This window comes from Petaurus breviceps, unplaced genomic scaffold, assembly GCF_028583685.1.
Source record: "Petaurus breviceps papuanus isolate PSGF00001 unplaced genomic scaffold, PetGlider_PUasm1.0 188, whole genome shotgun sequence".
NCBI lineage: Eukaryota > Metazoa > Chordata > Mammalia > Diprotodontia > Petauridae > Petaurus > Petaurus breviceps.
The window spans coordinates 15,918,703-15,942,874 of NW_027185804.1; the positions used below are offsets into that span (position 1 = coordinate 15,918,703).

The window sequence follows — 24,172 nt, forward strand, 5'->3', positions numbered from 1 at the left end:
CCACTGTTGGAGATTGTCACTCCATCTGTAAGTTACATTCTTAGAGATTTGTCTAGGAAACACTTGGGCGGTCATACAGTTATTATGTATCAAACACAGTACTTAAATGCAGATGTTCTTGTCTTCAAAACTCTAGCCACCATGCACTGTAACCTCTAATCATGTGCCTGGCACAGAGGAGGCATTTAACAAATATTTACTAATTGATTAGCTGGCATAATAGACACTTAGATATTTGTTGAATTTAATGTGAAGCATTATGTCTTACTTCCTGCAGGGAAGATAGGGACCTCAGTGGACATGAAAAAGGAAATGCTAAGAAGGGAAGGTGGCTGGGGTTAGCCCCCATTAAAGTTGTTAAGTAACTGTGAAAAAGAATGAACCACTAAAGAAATGAGATGTTGAGGCACTGATGAGGTCAGTTTCTTATAGATTTATAAGTTGGATCATTTTTATAGGTAAATAAGAACACAGTTTTAAATTTGCAAGGGACTTGGATAGCATTGAGTCCAACCTCCTCACATCTTATAGATGAGAAAATGGAAGCAAAGAGAACTGAAGGGACCTGTCCATGGTCCCACAGCTAATAATTTTCTGAAGGGGGATTTCAACTGAAAGTTGAACAGGTTTCCCTGAATCCAAGACTAGTGTTCTTTACACTACATTATACTGCTTCTTAATGGATCTGATCCGAATAGCCCCATTGCTCCATTTTGATGAAGTCCCACATATTTCCTGCTCTCTTCCTTCACCAGACTACTATGTTCTATATAGACAAACACCTGCATTGAAAACTCTTCTTTCATCTACAGGCAATTCTCACTTCACATAAATTTGAATTATACAAACTCAAGTTTACTTAAAGCATTTTGAAAGTAATCTGTACATCTATGGTAAATTTACTCTATAGTACTGTAAATTCTTTATCATTAACTTTACCTTTCATTTTATATTCTGTTTATTATGGCAAAGTATTTAATATGTCTGCATTTTGGTACATTTTATGATTTGCATAAAGGAATTATTTTGTGTGTTTCTTTATAGTCTAAGTGAAGTAGATTGGTAGGGACAAATTGACATTATGTAAAAATGACTACATAGAGATCTATATAAATATTCCATCTACATAAAGCAAAAACTGTATGTACTTAAATTTAAATACCTACAGGTTAATCATGTTGTTAGTTACTAGGTAGTACTCTCCTCATGCTGATTACAACCCTTACTTTGCCACTACAGTTTAGCCACACTTTTTTGGAGTGGGTGGGTGCAGCAGCAAGCACCCCAAGCGTCCTCAGGGTTTGCTGCCAACACAGGTTCTTGGATCTGCTTTGATAAAGGAAAGCAACTCAAAATGGGTTAACAAGCTTATTTTAATCAGTCGAATATGTATCGTTTACCTCGTTCAGGGGGAAAAGGTCAGCACCCCGAACTTCAAAGTATACAGACAGAATTATCAAAACAAAAACAGATCAAGTAGATTTCCAAACTGTCCAACCATTACATCCATACCAAACAACATCTGGGTTTCAAAGCCGGGGGGCTCTGGACACGGCTTCCCGGAATCCAGATCAAATCACAGAACACTTCTCAAAGCGAGCCCTAAAACAAAGCTAAACATCAGTGCTTATATAGTCTTCTCCTGGTTCAGAGAATGCAACAACCTTATTGACTCACTGGCCAATCAAGAAGTATCTACTGAAAAACAAGCCTCCCACCCCAGGCTCCAGGTGCACTTTAGCCTAGGGGCAGGGAAGATCTTACAAATTTACAAATTTACATTCCCATTACAGTGGTGCAGGGTCCTCATGGTGTCAATAGACAGATGTAAGAATTTTTCTAACAGGCACTAGGAAGCCATTATAGATTCTTGAGCAAAGGAATGAAATGATATAAATAGTATTTTAAAAATATTATCCTCTCTCCCCCTCCACTTCCATTGTGTAATGCTGTCAGATTAAAAGCAGGGATAAGCTAGAAAACAATGACAGTCATCCTGGCATATGGTGATAAGGACTTGGACAAGGGTCTTGGATATTACAAAGTGGGAACGAAAGGAAATTTGCAGGCCATTATGTATAAGAAAAAGAAAATCTATATTCCAATTTAAAACCTTAATTACAAAAGAAAAGAATCCTGGGCCACAAAGAAGTACTACTAGATTAATGGAGTATTTCTTACCTACCATATTTAGAGCTGGAAGGCACTTCAGCTACTCACATGCATGGCATTTAATCTCCCACCTGTTTCTTTGTACAAGTTGTCTTGCATTCCTAGAATTTTCTGTCCTCAGTTTTGCTTCATGGGATCCCTCACAGTTTTGGAAGGTAAGTTCAAGTATCTTCTTTTACATGCTCTCTTTCCTAATTCTTTTCTCCCACCTAACCAGTTTGTAGACTCATAGAGTTAGATCTGGAAAGGACATTAGAGATCACAGTGTCCATCCCATTCATTTTAAAAATGGGGTACTGAGTTATCAGTGTCTACTCCCCGAAAAAATGACCTTGTATATTGGGTTTTTTCTTCTTTATATGCAGATTCCAACTCACCTCCCTGACCCCCAAAAATCTGGAACTGAATATAACCCAATGCTCTGCCCCCATTTCAATTTTATAGAGGAGGACTCTAAGGCATGATAAAGTTAAGTGACTTAGCCAAGGTCACAGGGATGGTAAGATTCCAACTACTCTTTACATCATGCACAACTGTCTAGGAGTGACCTTTAGAGAGCACCTTCTCAGAAATCTTAATTTAAGAATTTGATCAATGATGATCCAGAGATGAGAGTGACTTGTTCAAAAATCACACAACAAATGAAGACTTAAATTCAGATATTGAGAAGAGAACTTTTTCAGAAATGTTTTTGACATAGACTCAGTCATTAGACTCTTTAAGGTTTATGCAGAAATTTTGCTTAGAATGATTTCCGAGTGACCTTGCCTTCCAGTGTCAAAAAAAGAGCAGTAAATGATTTCTGTGAGTTCTTTTGAAAGAATTTGAGTGTTGTACAGTGGAAATCAGTGAAAATGAAAGTAACTGAGAATGATAAGTTATCTGAACCTTGTATCTCAAGCACAAAAGTGGAAAACACTTTCTAAGATACATACTAGTCAATTTGGGAAGAAAACAAATGGCACCAGAGCCCCTTTCTTTAGAAAATAAAGCAGAATGTCAATCACATAGTGAAAACAATTAATTTTTTCATTCTTAATTGCTTTACAGACACCTGTGAATACTTTTCACCCTTTTAAGAGCATTACCAAAAAAAAAAAACTTCAAATCTTATGTCGTATGCAATTGTTTTTCTCTGTCAATTTCATATCTCAACTCCTGTTTGACAGATGGTAATAGCTTCAAAGCTGGAGAAATCAAAACAGGTCTCAAGCATATAAAATGTTGCTCTGATTGTTTCATCCCTAAGTCTTGCCGACTATAAATATCTCCATCACATATGGTTACTTTATGCCAAGAGGCAATGGTTGACTTGAATGACTAATACACTAGATTTTTTGAGGGGGGAGAAGTGAGGAGGGATGCCATAGAATATAGGAATCTTAGTTGTAATGTGCTGCCCTTCCTTGGTCTAGATTCTTTAGATCTGGTCTAGGTGAAATTCTAAAGTTTGTAAATCACATTGTAAATCACATGTAGGATTTTGGAACTTTATGAAACACTGAGGTTCTCTGAACCTTGCTGGATAATTGGTCATCTACATTCTGCTTGTAGACCTCCAATGATGTTGACTTGATGAGTTCTAGAAGTCCATTCTAATTTGGGGTATCTCTGATTAGGAGGAAACTTTTCCTTATATTAAGAATTAATTCGTTCCTTTTAAACTTCCCCCACTATGCTAAATTCTGCCCTCTGGGGGCCAGTAAAGCAAGAAAACCTAATCTCTGTTCCACAGGCTATACATGTGCATGCGTGTTTTTGTACACATACACATATACACATAAGTATATGCATACATATGTATTTGTGTGCATATATATATATATATATATGATGTGTGTGTGCTTGTGTGTAGTTTTAAATGGCTATTTTTTCCCCAAGAGAATGAATCAAGTAAAACAGTATGATTCATTTTAAATGGGATCACTTGAGTATATATATTCCTGGTTAACATCTTTATACCCCTATAATTTATAGAGTTTTTATTTAGCTCAAGTCAAGATGATTTGAGATCTTATTTTAATGTTTAATATCAGAATGGGTTCCTATTTTTATGATATAATCAGGAACAAAACTGTGGAAACCCTTATTCATATTTAAAAACCATGCATTAATGTCACACAATTCTAACTTTAATGTAGTGTCAGAGATAGGTTCTCCAAAGTTTGTGATAGGAATAATTTCCCTTATTCTTTTTCAGTTCATGTGGCTGGTGGGAAACATCTCTGTAGACTCCAGTTCTGTTTCAGCAATTCAATATGCATTTATTAAGGACTTGGATTATGCAAGACTCAATGGCTTCAGCTCCTGTGAGTCACCCACCTATTCAGTAAACTTCAGTGGGTCCCTGTAATCACCAGGACCAGATATAAATTACTCTATTTGGCTTTTAAAACTCTTAAAAACCTTCCCTCCTATTTTTTCAGTCTTCTTTTATCTTATCCCATTCCTCTACAGACAAGCACTCTGTTTTCCACTGGCAATTTCTCCTTGTTCTTCCTTACACATAACATACAAACTCTAGACTGCAGGCATTTTCTCTAGCTATTTTTCATACCTGAAATACTCTCCAATCTCATTGCTGTTTTCTTATTCCTTTGGCTTTCTCAGGTTACAGATACAAATTCCATCTTATACAGGAAAGCTTTCCTGATCACCCTTTTGCAGGTGACTTCCTTCTATTATCTCCAATTTATCCCGTACCTACTTGTAACCTGTTGTCTCCCCCATTAAACTGTGAGCTTCTTGAGAGCAGGGACTGTCTTTTGCCTTTCTTGGTCTCTCCAGCACTCACAATAATGTCTGGTGCATGGTAGGCACCAAATAAATGCTTATTCAATATTGACTGAGTGACTAAATGAGGACTTTTCCAATCTCCCCTGCTGCTAAGATTTCCCATCACCCCAAACTACCTGGTATTTACTTTACCCCTATTCTGAATCTATCTTAATGCATCCATGTTGGTTTCATTGACAGCATGTAAAGTCCTTGAAGACAACAACTATTCTTTTTATCTTTGTGTTCTCAGTTATTAAGATAATAGCCAGTGAATAGTGAGTGAGCAGGTTCTCATCACATGCTTTTTGACTGAGTGGGCTTGAGACTAAAGGTAAAAGGTCTCTTCTCTCATTCAATTTACTAAGGGATAGGATAAAGTCATAGATACAGAAGTAAAAAATAAAACAACAGAACTTCAAGAGATGAGAAAAATAACAACCGGGTGCAACGGGAAAGGCCTTGAATAAATTGATGAACAATGTTTCATATAATTGTCAATATTAAATATAATTGCTCTGTCGATGGCAGTTATTTTGCAGAAGTGGTAGTGGCAATGGGGAAATTGAGCCAGACAGTCATAGGAAATTCTCTCCTCAATAATGGATGGAAAAGTCAGTAGGAAAGCAGGGATGGTAATGTAGGAGAACAGTTCTATTCACAGGGTTCTTGGGCTGACCTGACCATTAGAGCTCATTAGTCTTCACTTGGTGGTAGTAGTGGCTATGATGGCCACAAAGGATCTTGTATAGGAGATAACACCTAAGCAATTCTTTGAATGAGGATAGATAGGAGAGAGGGAGAAATGTAATTTAGATTTGGGAGACCAGATGTGCAAAAATATAGAGAAAGAAGATGACCTCTTACATATGGGGAATAGATAAGAATTCTGATTACTGGAAAAGAGACTTCATAAAGGTAAGAAATGTAAAAAATACTGGGAAGATTGGTTAGAGACATATTATTGAAGACTTTAAATGCTAGGCCAAGGGTTTCTTTATTTTTGTTTTTAACAAATTTATCCTAGAGGCATTTAGAAGACACTAAATAGAATTGAGTAGGGAAGAGAAAGTACCCACATCAATTGTGTGACTGAAAGATACCCCAAGTTCAAGAAATACTTTGCATAAGCATTGGTTCATCATCAAAAAGCAATTTTTAAGCATTTACTAGCCCCCATTTATTATCTATTTACATCACCAACAAGCAATTGTCAAGCATTTACTATGCTGCTATCATAGCAAAATTATGGTACCTATGCTCTAGGAGTACACATTCGAAAGAGAAACTCGCAGTCTTTCTTCAATGTGTTTTAATCAGACCAACCACAGAACAAAATATTTCAAAGCAAAAGATCTCATATTCAATATTTCCCTAATAACTTAATCTCTTATTTGGTAACTCAAATATTATAACTGTATCTCTGATCTCATTGTGAAGATTCAGTGCATATCACGACCCATCTATTCTTGCCCATTCAACATTCCTATACAACTTTGATCCATGTTCTCCCATTAGCTTGCCCATGTGCTCCACCTCCTTCTATAGTTTGTCTTGATACTATGAGGTTACCAGTAGGGCACAAGGTCTCTCTGTCTGTTATTCCTTGCCTCTGCCACTAGGTCATCTTTATTTATTATTTATCCATTTCTTTTAAAAATATTCTTCATCATTTACATCTTTCATAATTACTTTTTGAGAATTATAGTCTACTCACATCAACCATGCTGCTTTTCATTGCCCTATTTATGATACTCACTTGAGACTGTAGTGTTCAACACTGGCAGAATATTGGCACTTAAAAATATGGATTTCAGGGGAAAACTTAGGGACCTTAAACAAACAAACAAAAACACTTCATAGCTTCCCAGAAACAAAAAAAATCACTTGCCATTCTTTTCCAGCTGTTGGTCCAGTGTATTGTCCAATTGCTCTCCCTCCAAGTTATATACTATTTATGGAGGAGCTCTATAGGATATCCATCTAACTTATCACAGTCTAGAAATAAATATTGTTCATTCCTCGTTTTTTCTTGTGTGGATTGTTAACCCAAAATATTTTGAGTGGTTATGGATTTTCACTCATAAATCTCTGGAGTTAAACAGTACAGCAAAATAAATTACAAGAAAGATTCGCTTTGTGTATATGGGATAATAATTCAGAAACAGCCAGGTCACCACCATACCATAGGGGGAAAGGAAGCACTATCACTGGATGTACTGTAATGGTAATGTAATTTGAATTTGAAGATCCCTTTGTGTTGGCAAAAGTAGCAGGTACTTAGCACTTAGTAACTGATCAAGCCTCTGTTGGGGAAACAGAAGGTATGAACTCATGTCTCCTGTTCCTGACATAACAGGAAGGGGTTGGCTGAAACAGAAAGATAATGCTGTGTGTTTCTAAGGAAAAGCCAAAGGAAGGGACAGTCAGAATTTCTTAGGACCAGGATTGGAGGCAGAGAAGCTACAGAAGAGAAATGAGAATTGAGAACTGAGTCAGAATTTCCTGAGAACTTGTGGTGGTGGAGCTTCTTCTGAAGAGGAGCCCCGGAGGCTGAAGAGGACCCCAGGACCACTCCCCTGCCCCCCAAGGCTGGATAAGGTGGTTCTAATTTTTTTTGAATGACCTGCAGAAGACTGAGGAAACACAACAAGGATGCAGAGACTTTGTCTGTTTGTGGCTTTGTTGAGTCTTGAATTCCCGGAACAGAAATTGTGAAGGATTTGAAATGGACTGGACCTTGTGAACTTCAGCATGGAGCAGGACCTACCCAAAGAGCTGGACAAGGAACTGGGAGCTGTCTGCCTTTGAATCCAGGAGACTGATTGGTAGATTCAGGTAGGAGTTGCCTGCCTCAGGTCAAGATGAGAAGACCTCTCCTTGGGTACTGAGTAGTGATGAAATTGTACTTTGCTAGTGACCTAGGAGTGGAGAGTCTGTGTATTTTCTAATGATTGTACTTAGCAATTGATGGCTGAATAAGTGGCTGATTGAGTTAACTTAGTGTACCCCACTAGTTGAAGACTTTGACTATTGTACTTTGAGATGATTCTTCTTTCTTCAAAACTTTGTGGTCACTATGGGGGAAACTATGCGGCCATTTTAAGGATAAGCTGTTGTGAATATTGTGATTTTCTGTGATAAGTTGTGATATTGTGAATGCTGTACCTTGATTTTCTGTGAATGTTTTGCTTTGATTTGTTACTGAATAAATAGAGTGTTCTCTATACTGTGTAATCACAATCCTAAAAGCTGTTCACAGTAGCATTCTTCTGGAAAGCTGCTCATGTGTCACATGTACACATGGGTCCTTGACAAATGGCTTCTCCACAGACCTGATATATGGTCATTGAATTTCCATAAATAAATATTTTTTAAGCATAGAATGACTCAGTAGATAAATAATTGACCACAAAATCAGGAAGATTGGTTTGCAAATTCTACCTCTTTCACAAAATGACTGAATGACCCTGACAAGTCATTTAAGCCTTTAATGGCCCAGTTACATTTGAAAAGCTAGACATTTGAGGATGAGTACCTATTTTCATTGGCAGAGGAAATAATAGTATTATGGAGAGAGTACAGGTTTTCAAGTCAGGAAATCATGGGGACAAGGGCCCATCAGAGCACCCTATCTGCTGTGTGATCCTCAGGATTTCAGTTCCTGATTTAGAAAGTTAAATGATTGCACTACCTCTCACACGTCCCTTCTAGACCTAAATCTATGATCTTATGAATTTCTTATTCCTTTATTAAGACCTCCCAATGCTGAAGGCATCACAGGCCTAGGTTTTGTTTCTTGGTTTGTGTGTTTATTTTTTAATATTAAATCTTTGTAATACTATTATCTTAAAAGAAATAGTTCACTGTCTTAATGTCTTTCTCTCAGAATGAGCTAATTAAACTGGGCCTTGACCAATCATCTTGACTCATGTCTTGCCCTGGACTCTGATGACTCTGGAGAAGACAGTGAGTCTAATGTCTTTGTGCAATTCTGCCTCACTTCAATCTAATTCACTCATAAGTCAAGTCATCACCTTCGTGATGTCATTGGTCTTCAAGAATAAAGCACAAAGAACAATAACAACAGCTGATGAGATGAACTTCAATCATGAATAGAGCCCTTTAGAAGGAAATATAGAGTGTAGAAGTCATAAATAGCATCAGAGATTTAAAGGCAAAAAGGAGCTTCAAGGTTATCATGTCTAACCCCTTCATTTTAGGAATGAAGAAACTGAAGCACAGAGGGTAAGTGACTTGTCCAGATCTCACAGCTAGTATGTGTCAGAGGCATGATTTGAACCAAAGTATTCTTGATTCCAAGTCTATTATTCCCTCCACGATTCCATGCTGCCTCTACAAGTTTTTGTAGAAGGGGGAAAGTGAATTGGGAAAACCAGAAGCATGCCAGCTGAAAGGTCCAAAGTGGAAAGCATCAGGTAGCTTGATGGGGAGGAAGGAGAGAAGATGGAGAGGGAGGAACTTGGAAAGGGTAACACCAAAACAAAGGGCAATTGGGAATGAGAGAAACAGAAGCACAGAGCCTCCCTAGGTCAGCCCTGAGCAGGGACCATATGCAAATGCTTGTTTTTATTGTGTGTATAAAAAGCAATGCTTGTACATATTTCTTTATTTTCCAGGCATTGTTGTATAATAGAACCCCACAAACTTGGAAGACTCAGTGCTTCTAATGTTTGGAGACTTATGTAACCATTTGTTATCTATTCTGAGAATAATTATGAAGATGTACTTTTGCTTTTGATGGTAGAAAGATTTCACAGACTAAAAATATACACCCTGGTTGAATTTGGCAAGCATATTCTAGTACATATTTGTTAGATGCTCAGAAATACCAGTGGTCTCTCTAATTCCTTATTGGAGTTACAACCAGACCCTTCTAATTCAGAATAAGTCAGTTGAAATCTAAGTCTGAATTGCTGAACATTTTAAGAGATATTTATCATTTTCTATATGAATATAATAGCACCCACTATGTTCAAGGAACTGGAGATAAAGAGATAAAATAAAACATAGACTGTACTCTGAGAGATTTTACAATATAGCAATTTTGATGAATATGTGCATGTTTATATGTTGGGAGGGGGGGTGCTGTGTATATAAATGCCTAATATTTGACAATATTGCCAAGTCAAAGCCCAATTAGTCTCCTTTAATGAGCAGATAAAAATTATATTTAATTAGCCTGTTAATCACTGGTATAGAAGCTGCTAGCTTGCTGTTAAAATAATTTTAAATCTTATTTCAATCATCAAGTATATGAGCATTAGTATGATGCGCCCATGAAATACCAGGTGCCAGTAAACAAACTTTCCTAAGACAGACTAGCTCCTTTGCAATCATGTTTATGCTGCAACTTTGATTTAGCAGGTCCTTTAATGGATTTTATTAATATTATATTATATATTTATATTTTATTAATATTATATTATGATATAATATTAATTATAATAATATTATAATGGTTTCTTCAGTAAAATATGATGGTTCCTTGCCATTAGGAAATGACCCTAAACTCCCCACAGCCATGCTACAGAACTTACAGAGTTGAAAGTATTTGAAGTAATTGTCCAACCTGATGCTATGTGCTTTTTATACAAGGACCAGCATAGCTAAATATAGAGAGTCCCATCATCAGTTAATATCCAGATGATTATTTTTAAACCAAACATAACTCATGAAATATTGTATTTGAGATTGATACACATGGGAATCAAGGGTAATAAGAATCTATTCATTTATTTTCCATTGTATTTTTGAATAATTCTAGCAGCTTCTTGGTTTTTCTGTCATAACTGATCTTGACCATAATCATATCTTTGATAGTAAAGTATAAAATTGGTGCAGCATTCTATATATTTATACCTATATCTATATCTATATACACAAACATATACATATATCACAATAATCACAAATGTTACATATTATATGTATGTGTGTATACATATATATATATATATATACATATATATATATATATATAGTTACTTTTCCTTTGCAAGCTGTAGGGTTGTTTGCCCCATAACCATTACTATGGGGCAATTATTAACTTGACTGTCACTATAATCACTATAAGATCTTTGTCCAATAACTGCTGGAGGAACTGAGCTATTGTTATATTGATACAGTCATTACAAGTAAGACTAGACTATAAGTGAGACTCTCTTAGATAGAGAAATACAGAAATTAAACTGCTTTAAGATAGAGAAATAAAATTCATTTTGTAGAGTCAAAGACAATGAGAAACCTATTTCATGGGTCATCTTACTACTTGAACAGACATAAGGGAACAACTTACTAGGAAGGTCATGGAAATTAATAAAAAATTAATTAAGAAATTATAAGACTGCCTATTGCCATTGGATGAAAGAAGGGAGTAAAATCTTTGAAAAATTTTGCCTGATCTTCTAAATTTGGGCTTCATATAAGAAAAAAAATATAATAATTAGAGCCATCCAAAGGTGAAATTGGCTGCCATGAACCATTATGAGTTCTTTACTCTATTGAGGACTTCACACAAAGGGTGGCTAACTAAACACTTGATGGCTATGTGGAAGAGGATTCTTTCTCAGATATCATATAACCTAGAGATTTTCTCTGTCGCCCCTTCCAACTTTTAGATTGTGCGATTCTGGATGAAATTCTATGATATCTTGTTTTAGTTCAAAAGTAAACAAAGAAGGAGAAAAAAAATTGGGCTAATAATGATGGCTTTGGAGCAAGATATGAAAGAAGTCAAAGATTGATACACTCTTCATGACTCTCACACCTGTATGTCAAGAATGTTTGCTTTTGTGTGTTTGGGTTTTTTAGAGGTAAGCTTCTTAATGTTAATTGTGCCATGGGCTTCTTCGGCAGTCTGATTAACCCTATGAATTCCTTCTCAGGATAATATTTTCAATGCATAAAGTACATTATGAAAGAAACCAACTATTAGTGAAAATAAAAATGTACTTTCTCCTATCCAATTTCATGGACCACCTGGAATTCCAAAGACACCCCAAAAGAAGAAATTGAATATGACTGAAGAGATAGTAAGAGGTCAGTTAGAAATGTAGACTTGATCTTTGGCCATTTGTCTGTAGTCAGCTGAACCAGCCAGAGAAAATATCTAAGTTGGGAAAGCTAACAAAAAGAACACAGTGCTATGTGTAATTACAACTCCTACCCACATTGATTAAATTAAAAAAAAGAGAAAAAAGTACAGATGAAGATTGAGATAATTACCATTTCCTATTAAAAAGGAATTGTAAAATGAGGGGAAAGAGCAAAGAAAGAGCAGCTAGAATGATACAGTTCTCCTGTCTTTGGGGCAGTGGAAAAGAGAGAGGAACAGAGAAGAAGATCTCAGAAACTGGAAGCAAAAAATTGGAAGGCTTCCTCTGTTCTTCGGTTTTGTGCCATTGGAGGGGGATGGTGACAATGAGAGCCCATTTAATAATGGAAGGAGAGCATAAACTGGGGAAGGGCTGACTCTCCATTAATGGAGTACGGGTGGATACAGTTATCTTCATCTACTTACAACCTTAGACTTTCCTTCTCTACTCCAAGATTGCAAAATTTGGAGAAATTAGGTCCCAGATTTAAGAGTTAAAGTCCAAGATGATGGATGGGGAAATTTGGCAACCCTGGCCCTACAGTCAGTTTATAGTGTGACTTTGACCTTATCATCATATCTCAATTTTGGTCATCCACACAATCCATATTTTAAATAATATCAGTATCATGTTTCAGAATCAATCACAGGAAGATTAGGAATAGTAATGTGAATTTCTAAAATGCTTCCAGATCTGCCAAGATTTTAAATTGGTACTGAATTTGAATTGAGCTCTCCTGAGTTAAGAATGAACAAAGTGGAATAAGAAAAACTCAGTAATTATACGAAGAATTTACTAGCCAAGCAACAAAACATCAACCAAGCCATACTTGACATAGTTATCATTTTGGGATGGCTAAGTTTAGCGAATTGGTCCTCCAAAAAGGTACACTGCTGTTGCTGATCTAAATATTGGCATGCCATGTGGGGAAGAAAAAAAAATGATAAAGCTAGTACTCTACTCAGTAAAACTGCAAATGATGAACTATTTACATGTTTTGTGGGAGGTTGAGTCTTTTCCCAATGAGAGGAAATGGTATTTAAAGTAATAAATATATTTTTTTATCCTTTCAGCATGTTGTAGCAGTGTTGTATAATGGAAAGAATACTGTACGCTGACTCAGTCATTTAGTAGTTATGTTTTCTTAGGTGAGTTTAACTTCTCCGGGCCTTTTTTTTTACTTATCTTTTTTTTCCCTTGGGAAAGATAATTTCTAAGGTCTCTTACAATTTCAAAATTGTGTAATTCCTTTCCAACTGGCAGATAAGGTCAACAATTTCATTGGTAAAATACTATGGTAGAAGATATTGAAAGATTAGAACATCAGGAGACACCTAGGTGAGGCACTGGGCCAGAGCACTGGGCTTGATGTAAGGAAGACCTGAATTCAGATCCTGACTCTACTTACTGACTACACTGTGGTCCTGAACAAGTCTTTTAACCTCTCTTAGACTTAGTTTTCTCATCTTTAAAGTGGGGGTAGCAGTAGTGCCTTCCTCACAAAAATTAATGATATAACATATTACAGTGCTTTGCAAACCTCACAAAACCACATCATTGCTAATTGTTAATGTTGTTGTTTACTTCACAAAATAGCCAAAATTGGTTTAGGGGGGAAATGGTCCTTGAGAGATTTTGGCACAAAACCTAGCTAAGCCCGATTATTCAATCATCCTTTATGGATGAAGTGGGAATGTGAACAACAAATGTGAAATTGAATAGATTTGCCCACATTTTGGTAGTAATATGTTCTCATTGGTGGCAGCCGTATAACCACCATGTTTAGGCTCTGTTGCTTCAATATGTGGTATCCTGTGTAAGGAATGCAAAGTCATTTCAGGTGAAATGTGGAAGGTTATGCTGATTACCAGAAGGGATCAGAAAGTAACTAGTAGCCTTAGGTTGGCAATTCTATTGAGTGTAGAAGGGAACCAAGATAAGGCCCAAGTAAAGAAAGACTGCTTTTCAGGCATAGGAAACCCTGTGTAAGAACATGAAGGTAAGCAATCTGATGTAATTTATGGGGAATTGCAAGTAGACCAGCTTGACTAGAGGATAAAATGTATAAGAAGTAATATGAAATTGGTCTACAAAGATAGGTCAGAACTATTCAGGCAAAGAAGAGTTAATTGACTTGTCCAGGGTCGTAGGTGTCTGAGGCTGGATTTGAACTCACGTCTTCCTGAGTGCAGGTCTTACGACTCTTTTCACTCTACCATCTAGTTGCCTAGGTGTAATGGATTTGGAGCCATAGGACCTAGATTCAGGTCTTGGCTCAGCCTTCTAGTACCTGCATGACTTTGGGTAAGTCATATGTCACTTAACCAAAATTAAGGGTATTTAATTAGATAACTTCTCCTTTACTTCCAGCCCAAAATATTTGATGTGATGGTCTATTTTTTCTGAAATAAGCACTGCATTATGTGAGTACCTAGATGTATACTTGTATACCAGAAAAGCAAACAAGATTATTTTTCTGGAATCTGCACAATATTTTCTATTATCCTAAATAGTTGATGCCATGAAAACATATATCATTCAAACTGTTACTCTCTCAGTGATATTATATGATTGTAAATCATTGAACACTGTGATCTCAGGAGAATCAAAATACCTGATAATCTAAAGAGGAAAATGTGGGACCCTTGAAGTATGTAGAATGTACAAAAGAAGAGAAGACAGGAGAAAGGAGAAGAGATGAGAGAGGAGAAAAGGGGAGGAGGAGAAAAGGGGAGGAGGAGAGGGGAGGGGGAATAATAAAGGAGGGGAAAGGAGAGGAGAGGAAGAATAACATGATATGAAAATGAGATATGACATAAAAGACTTTGTAGGAACAAGGAGAAGTGAGTCATGTGGCAATAATGAGAATGAGCAGATATCTAGCCTCAGACTCTGTCATCCTCAAGAACAAGAAGACATCTACCATGTTGAGCAGCTCCTCTATGCAAAATTTATAGGAATAATCTGTCCCATCCTAAAAGCATTTACTAAGTGACTACTGCATACAAGGCACTAGACTAAATGCTGGAGACAAAAAGAAAAAACAGAGCAAGAGTCTCTGTCCCCTAAGAGTTTGCATTCTCCCAGGAGTGGTGGGGGTCAAGTGGGAAGATGGAGTCCAAGACATATTTTCAGAGGATACAATATTCCACGAATAAAATATATACACAGAAATTTGAAGGAGAGAATATACGATCAATGCAGTCAGGAGAGGTTTTCTTGTAGGAGATGGAATGTAAACTGAGCCTTAAAGAAGTTAGAGATTCTAAGAGGTAGAAGTAGAAGTGAGAGAGCTATCCTCTAGACATGGATGGTAGCTAATGCAAAGACTGAGATGCAGAAAATATAATTATCAAGTTCAAGAAATGGCAAATAGGCCATTTTGGCTGGAACACAGAGTCTATGGACATTTGTTTGTGAAGGGCTTTAAAAGCCAAGATTTGGGTGGGGAGAGGGGCTGTATTTTATCTTCGAAGTAATAGTAATATAGTAAAGCTTGTTTAATAAAGGTTTGCCATGGTAAGTGCTTTTGTGCTTTAGAATAAGAACCTAAAAGATCAAATGCAAAGAAGAGCTTGGAATCCTCACTGATAAAATAACCTTCCACACGACTAGATTTAGATATGTAGTGAAAGCAGACATCCATTAAAACAATACCAATGTGATTTCACCTCAGCTCATTCCAGATCATTCCTCCTTCTTTACTCATCTGTCCCCATAAAACTCTACCAAAACAACAAATGCACTGAAAAACAAAACATCACAGAACTTTAATTGGATGTCAACATGATAGATTACAGGGAGATATATAACTTCAACATCTCCTTTCTCTCCCTCAAATCTTTATCTCCCTCCTCTTTTCTACCAGAAATTATATAAAGAGTAAAACGGGTCTGTGATCTCAGCAATATGATAATTCCATCCTATGATACAGTAATCCATCCATGCCCACCCTTCCTCTGGGGGGCAGTGTGATAAAGTAGACAACAGACTGTATACTAACTTGCAGGACCAAATTTCAGACCCAGGCTAGTTACTTACTTATTAGCTGGGTTTCTTCAGGCAAATCACTAAAGCATATCGGGGTTTCAATGACCTTTCTATTTTATTTTTAAATCAGTGGAATAAAAGTGGGGGGGGGGGGGCTTAAGGAGGGAGCTGGATAGCACAGTGAAGAGTTCCTGACCTGGAGTCAGGAAGACTCATCGTCCTGAGTTCAAATGCAGCCTCACATACTTATTAGCTCTGTGACCCCTGGACAAGTCACTTAACTCCATTTGTCTGGGGTCCTCATCTATAGAATGGGTTGGTGAAGGAAATGGCAAACCACTCCAGTATCTTTGCAAAGAAAACCCCAAATGGAGTCTTGAAGAGTTGGACATGACTGAAAAATTACTAAATTACAACAAACAAACAAAAAGTGGCAGGGAAAGAAAATTGATCTATGTGTTGTTGTTTAATACTAAGGGTTGCAAGGTTGCATTCGTTTTCAAATGGAGTCATTGTAATATTAGTTCTACTTAGCTATTTTACCTTGTTACAATAAAACTTACATGAAACAAAAATAATCTGTTAATATATACTGTAAAAGAGCATCTACCATGGTAGATAGAATACTGGGCCTGAAGTCAGGAAAACTTATCTTCCCAAGTTCAAATCTGGCCTTAGACACTGAGGAGCAAGTTGCTTAACCCCATTTGCCTCTGTTTCCTCATCTGTAAAACAGGCTAGAAAAGGAAATGGAAAACCACTCCAGTATCTTTGCTAAGGAAGCCCCAAATGGAGTTTTGAAAAGCTGGACACAACTGAGAAAAAAAACTGACCAATAATGTAAAAAACAAGGGGCAGCTAGGTGGTGCAGTGAATAGAACATCAGCTCTGGAGTCAGGAGGACCCGAAGTCAAATACAGCCTCCAACACTTGAAACAAAAAAACTAGCCATGTGACCTTGGGCAAATCACTTAACACCAATTGCCGTCCAAGAAGCAAATAATAATAATAATGTAAAAACAAAAAACATCAATAATAATAGACACCAAAAAAATAATTAATAAATAATTAAAATATAGTTGAAGCAAGGAACCTTAAGAGTTCTGAGTCTATGATACTGTGTCTCAGACCTATCCACAGGGAGGTTTACAAGAGGGGAGAATTCCCAGCATCCTCATCTGCTCCTTGTTCCATAGCAAGGATACCAAGAAATAATAAGCCTATCCATTGGTTAGCCTTTAATCTTGCCACATGACGAATTCATGGTCTTTTTGCCAACTCCTGTATTTCTTTAAGCACTTTTTAATGTGAGTTCTTTCTAACTTTTCTGTTTCTGGTGTGTCTTTTCTTGTTCACATCCCTCTCGTGCCTCTCTATTGCACTCTTGGCAATACTCTTTTTCAGTTTTATGAGACCATAGTGTTCCATGAGTAGTATCCCTGAAATAAATCCAATAAACAATCTGTATTAAAAAGGTAAGCCTTTGTCTGCAGGGGAAGCTTGGATTTATTTTAAAAAATTGAATTTCAAAAAAAAAAGGTAACTATCCAGGAGATGGAACATGCTTGTGCTTCTCTGATTTCTGCATAAGAGAGACTTGTTAGATATCATTGTGTGTTCATTGATTTAATAGACATGTACAGATAAGAGTTACATAAAAAGTAAATACTTCTAAAACCAGTGTTCTCATTAGCCTAGAGAACTCCTGGATGAGGAACTCCATCTATCAATGTGGTATGGCACCTTCTCTACAATTTAAAGGTTTCTAGAATTGCCTTGAGTGCTGATAGGTTAAGCGATTTGCCAAGGTCATGGTTAATCTGGGTCACAAACAGGGCTTGAGTCCATGTCCTCCTCGTTCTGAGGCTGGTTTTCTCTCTGGTATGCCATTCTGCATAATGAATCTGAATTCAGTCCTTCAAACTTATTTTCATACTTTGGAAGATTTTTTTCTGCCTTACCACTACCTTTAAAGCCCTAAAATGTCATTTTAAAAAATTGTCCAGGTTCTTTGACTGAAACAAAGAGTTGAAACACTGAGAAATGAACCATTCAGGTCTGTTCTCCAATGCATTCAGCATCATTGTGAATGACATTATGATGAAAATAATAACAACTAATTATATAGCATTTTATGGGCATCTAGGTGACACAGTGGATAGAGTGCCAGACCTGGAGTCAGGAAGTCCTGAGTTCAAATATGGCCTCAGACACTTCCTAGCTGTGTGACTTTGGGTAAGTCATTCAACTTTGTTTCCCTCAGTTTCCTCATCCATAAAATGAACAGGAGAATCAAATGGCTAATCACTCTAATGTCTTTGCCAAGAAAACCCCAAATGCATTCAGGAAGAGTCATATATGAATGAAACAAGTGAAAAATAATAATATACCATGATAACCTATGTTAATAGTTAACATTTCCATAGTACATAATTTAATAGTAATAGTACCTAACATTTCTATGGTACTTTGAGGTTTCCAAAGCATCTTACATATCTACCACTTGATTGATTTCCACAACAACCCTGCGAGATGGATGTTCTTATTATCTTCATTTTGCAGATCATGAAAGTGAGTCTGAGAAATGTTAAGTCACTTGCTCACAGAGAGGAGAATCTGAGACAAGATTTGAGCTCAGGTCTTCCTGACTCCAACTCTAGCACTCTCTTGAAGGCTCACCTAGCTGCCTTGTCCCTCTACTTTATAAAGTTGGGATTTCTCCTTTGCTTCCCCTTCCCATGGCATGCGATGTGATTTGATCTGACATATGATATTAAAGTAGGCAAAGAGTGAATGCAGATTTATGCTCCCAGTTTTTCCCTTCATCTCTTCCATTCATCAGGACCCAGGGTGCCAGCTGCTACTGTGTACAAATTGGTGAAATATGAGTCAGGTGGAAGACAACTCCTAAAAGTTTCAACACATGTGGCACAACCATTTTATTTCAACAACAAAGATAATTAACTCTGCCCATTCCCAAATGTCTGATGGTCATAATTATAATAGGAAAAGGCTTGTTTCACAATCCAAGCATGGCTATTTTTTCAAAGATAGGGTTTATTTGTATCTTTTAAAAATTCTCTATAGCAACTACCAGACACCTCAATTCAATATCTATGTCTTTTAAAAATTCTCTATAGCAACTACCAGACACCTCAGTTCAGCCATTAAATGCCTACTATGTGCAAGCAACTGTACAATACCTTGGCTTACAAAAAAAAATAGCTCTAAAGAGCAAGGAGTTTCACTTCTGCTCACAAGGTACATCAAATGTAGACATATGTAAGTAAATGCTCATTTGAGGAGGTAGAGGATGCTAAGAACTGAGTTCAGGTAGGTGACAAGTGAAAACTTAAAGATTAGAATTCTGAAAGGTAGTGATTAGAAAGATATGTATTTCAAGCAAGGGAGACGGCTTGTGCAAATGTTTGGAGGTGGGAGAATAAATGTTGGCTATGGAGAATAACTATAAAAAAGCAACCAGAAAGAGTACAGGATTTATAGTCAGAGGACCCCAGTTCAAAATCTCACCTCTATCATGAAGTGCACAAGACACATTGGACAAGTCACCCTCCCTGCTTCTCAGTTGTCTTCAACTAAAAAATGTATTAGATGGCCTCTGACATCCCTTCCAACTGCATATCTGAGATCCCATTCCTAGAACAATATCTTAGGCTCTTTACTTCTTAAGGATTGTGCCTGAAAAGTGACTGTATTCCTTAATCTCTTACATTGATGTGTCTTAGAAATTGTTTAAGTTTCTTTGCCCATATTCGTGTGTGCAAATAGATTCCAAATGGAATAGGAGAATTATGGAAAGGGGGGGGGTGTAATAACAGCCAGCTCTGAGGTAATACTTTAAGTTACCCAGAGGAATTGACATATATGTCTTATCTGAGTTTGACAAAAGCACCGGGGATATGATCACCTCTATTTTCTGAAAGAGAAGGAACCCCAAAATTAAAGATATCAAGTAATTTACCTGGGTCACAGGCATAGTAAACTGAGGAAGCAGAATTCAAACCCAGGAATCTCCTGGCATCCATAGCAATGGATGGTCAGCAGTATGAAGGACAAGAATTGGGGAGTTTGAAGCCAAAATAGCTGAAGAGGATGGCATGGTTGAGTCAGAGACAAGCACTATAATTAGTATTGTGTGGAGGATACCATATGATCCATGATAGACCCAACTTTGGAGATTAATGCACTATATTCCTCACTGCTGCTTCTGACTTCATTTGGTTCACCTAGGCTAAATAGCAGGAAACAAAGAATGCATGTTGAGGTTGGGGGTGGGAGGCAGGGCTGGAGCCCTGATTGTGTCAGGGAGCCAGGCTGCCATGAAAATGAGACATGAAATCTTCTTCTACTTTCAGAGTACTAAAACCCCTCCATAGGGCAACAAGTCCACCAGTGGTTGCAGGGAAAGGCCAGTGGGCTGAATTTTCACAAAAGAGCAATGTACTTGACTTCCACAAAGAGGGAAGACAGTCAATGCTGACCTGTTTAGAGATATAAGAAACCAAAGAAAACTCCAGAAGAGAATGATAAATGGGTAGAAGGAATGGGGAGAGAGAAACTAATGGTTAAAAAAAAGAATGGTTTAATTAATAAACGAACAAGCAAATATTTTAACACTTTCCCCAGTGAAGCTAATGAGTATTCATCCCATTTCTCAGATCTGTATTCAGATGTCAGTGATATTTGTTGAGTGGTTTCTAAGTGCTGAGGATAAAGTGAAGACAAAAGTGGTCCCTGCTTTCAGGGAGCTCCCAGTCTAATGAAAAAGATGACATGTAAACAACTCTATACTAACTATGTGTGTGTGTGTGTGTGTGTGTGTGTGTGTGCGTGTGACGAATTGGAGACAATATCAGAAGGAAAGCACGAACATTTTAGGGGTCAGAAAAGGTTCCTTGTGAAAAATGGGATTTCAGAATACTTGCCTTCCATCTCTTGACCTCTTCAAATCTCTAGCCACCTTCAAAGGCCACCTCCTATAATAAAGATCTTCCTGATGTCACTCTTATTCAGTTCCTTCCCCAATTATCTAGCTCTTTTTTTTTTTTTGGTATATGTTTATATGTGTCCATACTATTTCAGATGATAAAATATAAACTCCTTGAGGGCAGGGTCTATTTTGTGTTTATGTTTGTATTTGTAGCACTTAGAGAATTGCTTGGCATATAATTGGCACTTAATGTTTACGTATCCATTTTATTTACATTGCCTCATGCTACAACTATGAGGAAGCTGCCCTTTGAAGGTCACTTCTACAAGATGCCTCTCTTTAATAATATGATCTGAGAATTCCATCCATACATGTTGGCCCTTGCCCCTCCCTCCCCTCCCCTCCTCCTCTTATCGTAAGCATTTCCTATCTCTGTACCCTGGGTTTTCTGTAAAGCAGATGGTGGTAGAAATCTTCATCTAGCGCAAAGCTGGTTCCCTCAGCAGCCTTCCCTTAAGGAATGCTTCAAAAACACCCACAGATTTGTTTTGAATTTTCAGAAGCAGACCCTGGGATTGGATCCTAAGAAACCGTTACCTCGCCTAGTGTGTTTCCTTGGAAGGGAAAATCATTATTCATTTTCTGGAAAGTGAAGCCAACTTGCCTATATGTGTATGGCTGTATGTGTGGGTGGAGGGAGGAGTTTTAACAATCAATAGAGCACTTAGGTGATTGAAATGTTTCATTTAAAGTCAGATATGCGGTGTTTGAGTCTAAAACAAAATTAAAAATAAAATGTAATAAAGTCATATATGAGGTTCCTGGCTCAGTCCTAGGCAATGTTACAAGCTCTCAATTGCCTCCCCAGCCCCCTTAGTCAGAAGACAGACCTCTATGGCAAAGCTGTTCAAATCAATAGAGCTTGCTGATTAGGACTTGGAATGGCTAACTGTACTATTGAGGATGGTATGCCCTGAGGCATTGGTCTAAATGACCCTGTTGATCATAGAAAAGAAAATTGGGTTAGAAATCTTTCTGAAATTGCATTTATACTTCCTATCCCAATGGGAAGAAGCAGTCAAAAGAGGAAGGCATAAAAAGTCATCTCTGGGTTTTTATTATCTTAGATATCATATCTTCTGCTGATCGATTCTGAATGGAGGCACCTTAGGTGCATAGGCCACGTGGGCATAGATAGGTTATGTGATCTGCATCCTTGAAGGGCATGTACACACCTGTGAGATCACAGATCTCTAAATTCTTTGAAGCACTGAATGTCACTGATAGACATTTTGTTTTAAACTAGGGTTGACCAGAATTAGGGCAGGTGAGAAGCTAATGATTATGGAGAAGGGTGAAATGCAGTGGGGAAAGCACTGAGAAGATGATAATGATGACAGTGGACATTTATATAGGGCTTGATGACTTGCAAAGCAATTTACAAATAATGCCTCCTTTGATTCTCATAACAAAACTAGGAAGTATCTGAGGCAAACAGAGGTTCAGTGACTTATCCGGGGTCACATGGCTAGTAAGTGTCTGAGGGGGAATTTGAATTCAGTTCTTCCTGACTCCAAGCACAGCATGCTTTATCCACTGTGCTACTAAATGTAAGTACCATATATAAGTATGAAGGAAATGCAAGATGATGCTGAGAAATATCTTCCGCATTTAAAATTATTTCATAACTGTAAATGTTTATCAATAGCACAGTCATATATGCTATCATGCCTTTATAGAGAGTTTCATAGGATATAATCTAAAAACCCCAGCCTGGAATTCAAGGCCCCTATAGTCTTGTTCCCACTTCCCTTTCCAATCTCATTCCATATTATTCCTTTTCATGAACTCTATATTCCTGATGGATTGCTTCTGCTTCCTGTTTTCCTATGCATGACATTCAATATCCCACCTTGGTTTGACTTTTAAAGTCCTTTCTTGCCAACTGGGCCAACTGTCTTTCTAGCCTTACTAAGGATGATTCTCCCTCTTATTCATCTGGGGAGCATGGAAGATACAATACTGGACCTAAAGTCAAGAAGATCTGAAATCAAAGCCAGCCAAAATACTAGCTGCATGACCCTGTGCAAGTCACTTAACCTTTATGTATTTCAGTTTCCATATCTGTAAAATGGAAGTAGCAATAGCTACTATGTCCCAGAGTGGTTTCAGGGATAAAATGAAGTAATTTTCATAAAACTATCCTTAAATACTAGCTGTAACAGTTACAACAGCAATAATAATAATATATTTTCTCTAACCAAACAGACCTTCCCTGGGTTTCTCACAAATGACAGTCGATCTTGAACCTCTATGCTTTTGCTTTGGAAGCTCCCCAAAGCAAGAAAACATTATGTCCTCCCTTCTACTCCATAACACCCCCTCTCTTTCTTTTTCATTTCCTTTTTTTAGGTATTTGGGGTTGGGTAACTTGTCCAGGGTCACACAGCTAGTAAGTATCTGAGACCAGATTTAAAATCAGATCCTACTGACTCCAAGGTCAGTATTCTATCCACTGTACCACCTATCTGTTCAAGCCCCTCTCTTTCAAGATGTATCTCAAGAATCACTGTATTCATAAAGCATTCCCTGGACCAACCATTCCACATTATGTTGTATTTAACTGTTTTCTATTTAGTTGATTCATATTGATTCTGTCTATATTTTAGCACATACTGTCTTTCCTATTCAAATGTAAGCTCTTTACAAACAGAGATTATTTCATGACTTGTATTTGTATCCTCAAAGCCTAGCTTGGTGCCTGCCACATAGCAGGAAATTGATAAAGGTGTATCAAATGTCTAATAGAATGGGCCTACTGCCATGGATGTGTGCAGACTGGGTGAGTTCTTCAAACAGATACACCACCATATCACGATTAGTTTGGGAGTACGGTTTTAATGGAATGTCTAAAAAGGGACCTTTTAGACATACTCTCTCAATTGAAGGAAGTGATTCTGTTGTGGAAATTTCCAATATGGTGCTGCCTTCAGGAAAGGAGAGAACATTGTGGATCTTCATATACTTTGATTTTGTAATAATAATAGTTAATGGGGTGGATTATAAGTAAACAGTAACACAGAATGTGTGTGTGTGTGTCATATACAGAGGGAGGAAGGGAGAGAGAGAGAGAGAGAGAGAGAGAGAGAGAGAGAGAGAGAGAGAG

General features: G+C 37.4%; 1 protein-coding gene across 11 annotated transcripts in view; it reads left to right on the plus strand.

The window, feature by feature from the left end:
* ANO3 (anoctamin 3) overlaps positions 1 to 24,172 on the plus strand; it is a 538,169-nt gene that overhangs the window by 220,960 nt on the left and 293,037 nt on the right. The gene's annotated exons all lie outside the window — the stretch shown is intronic.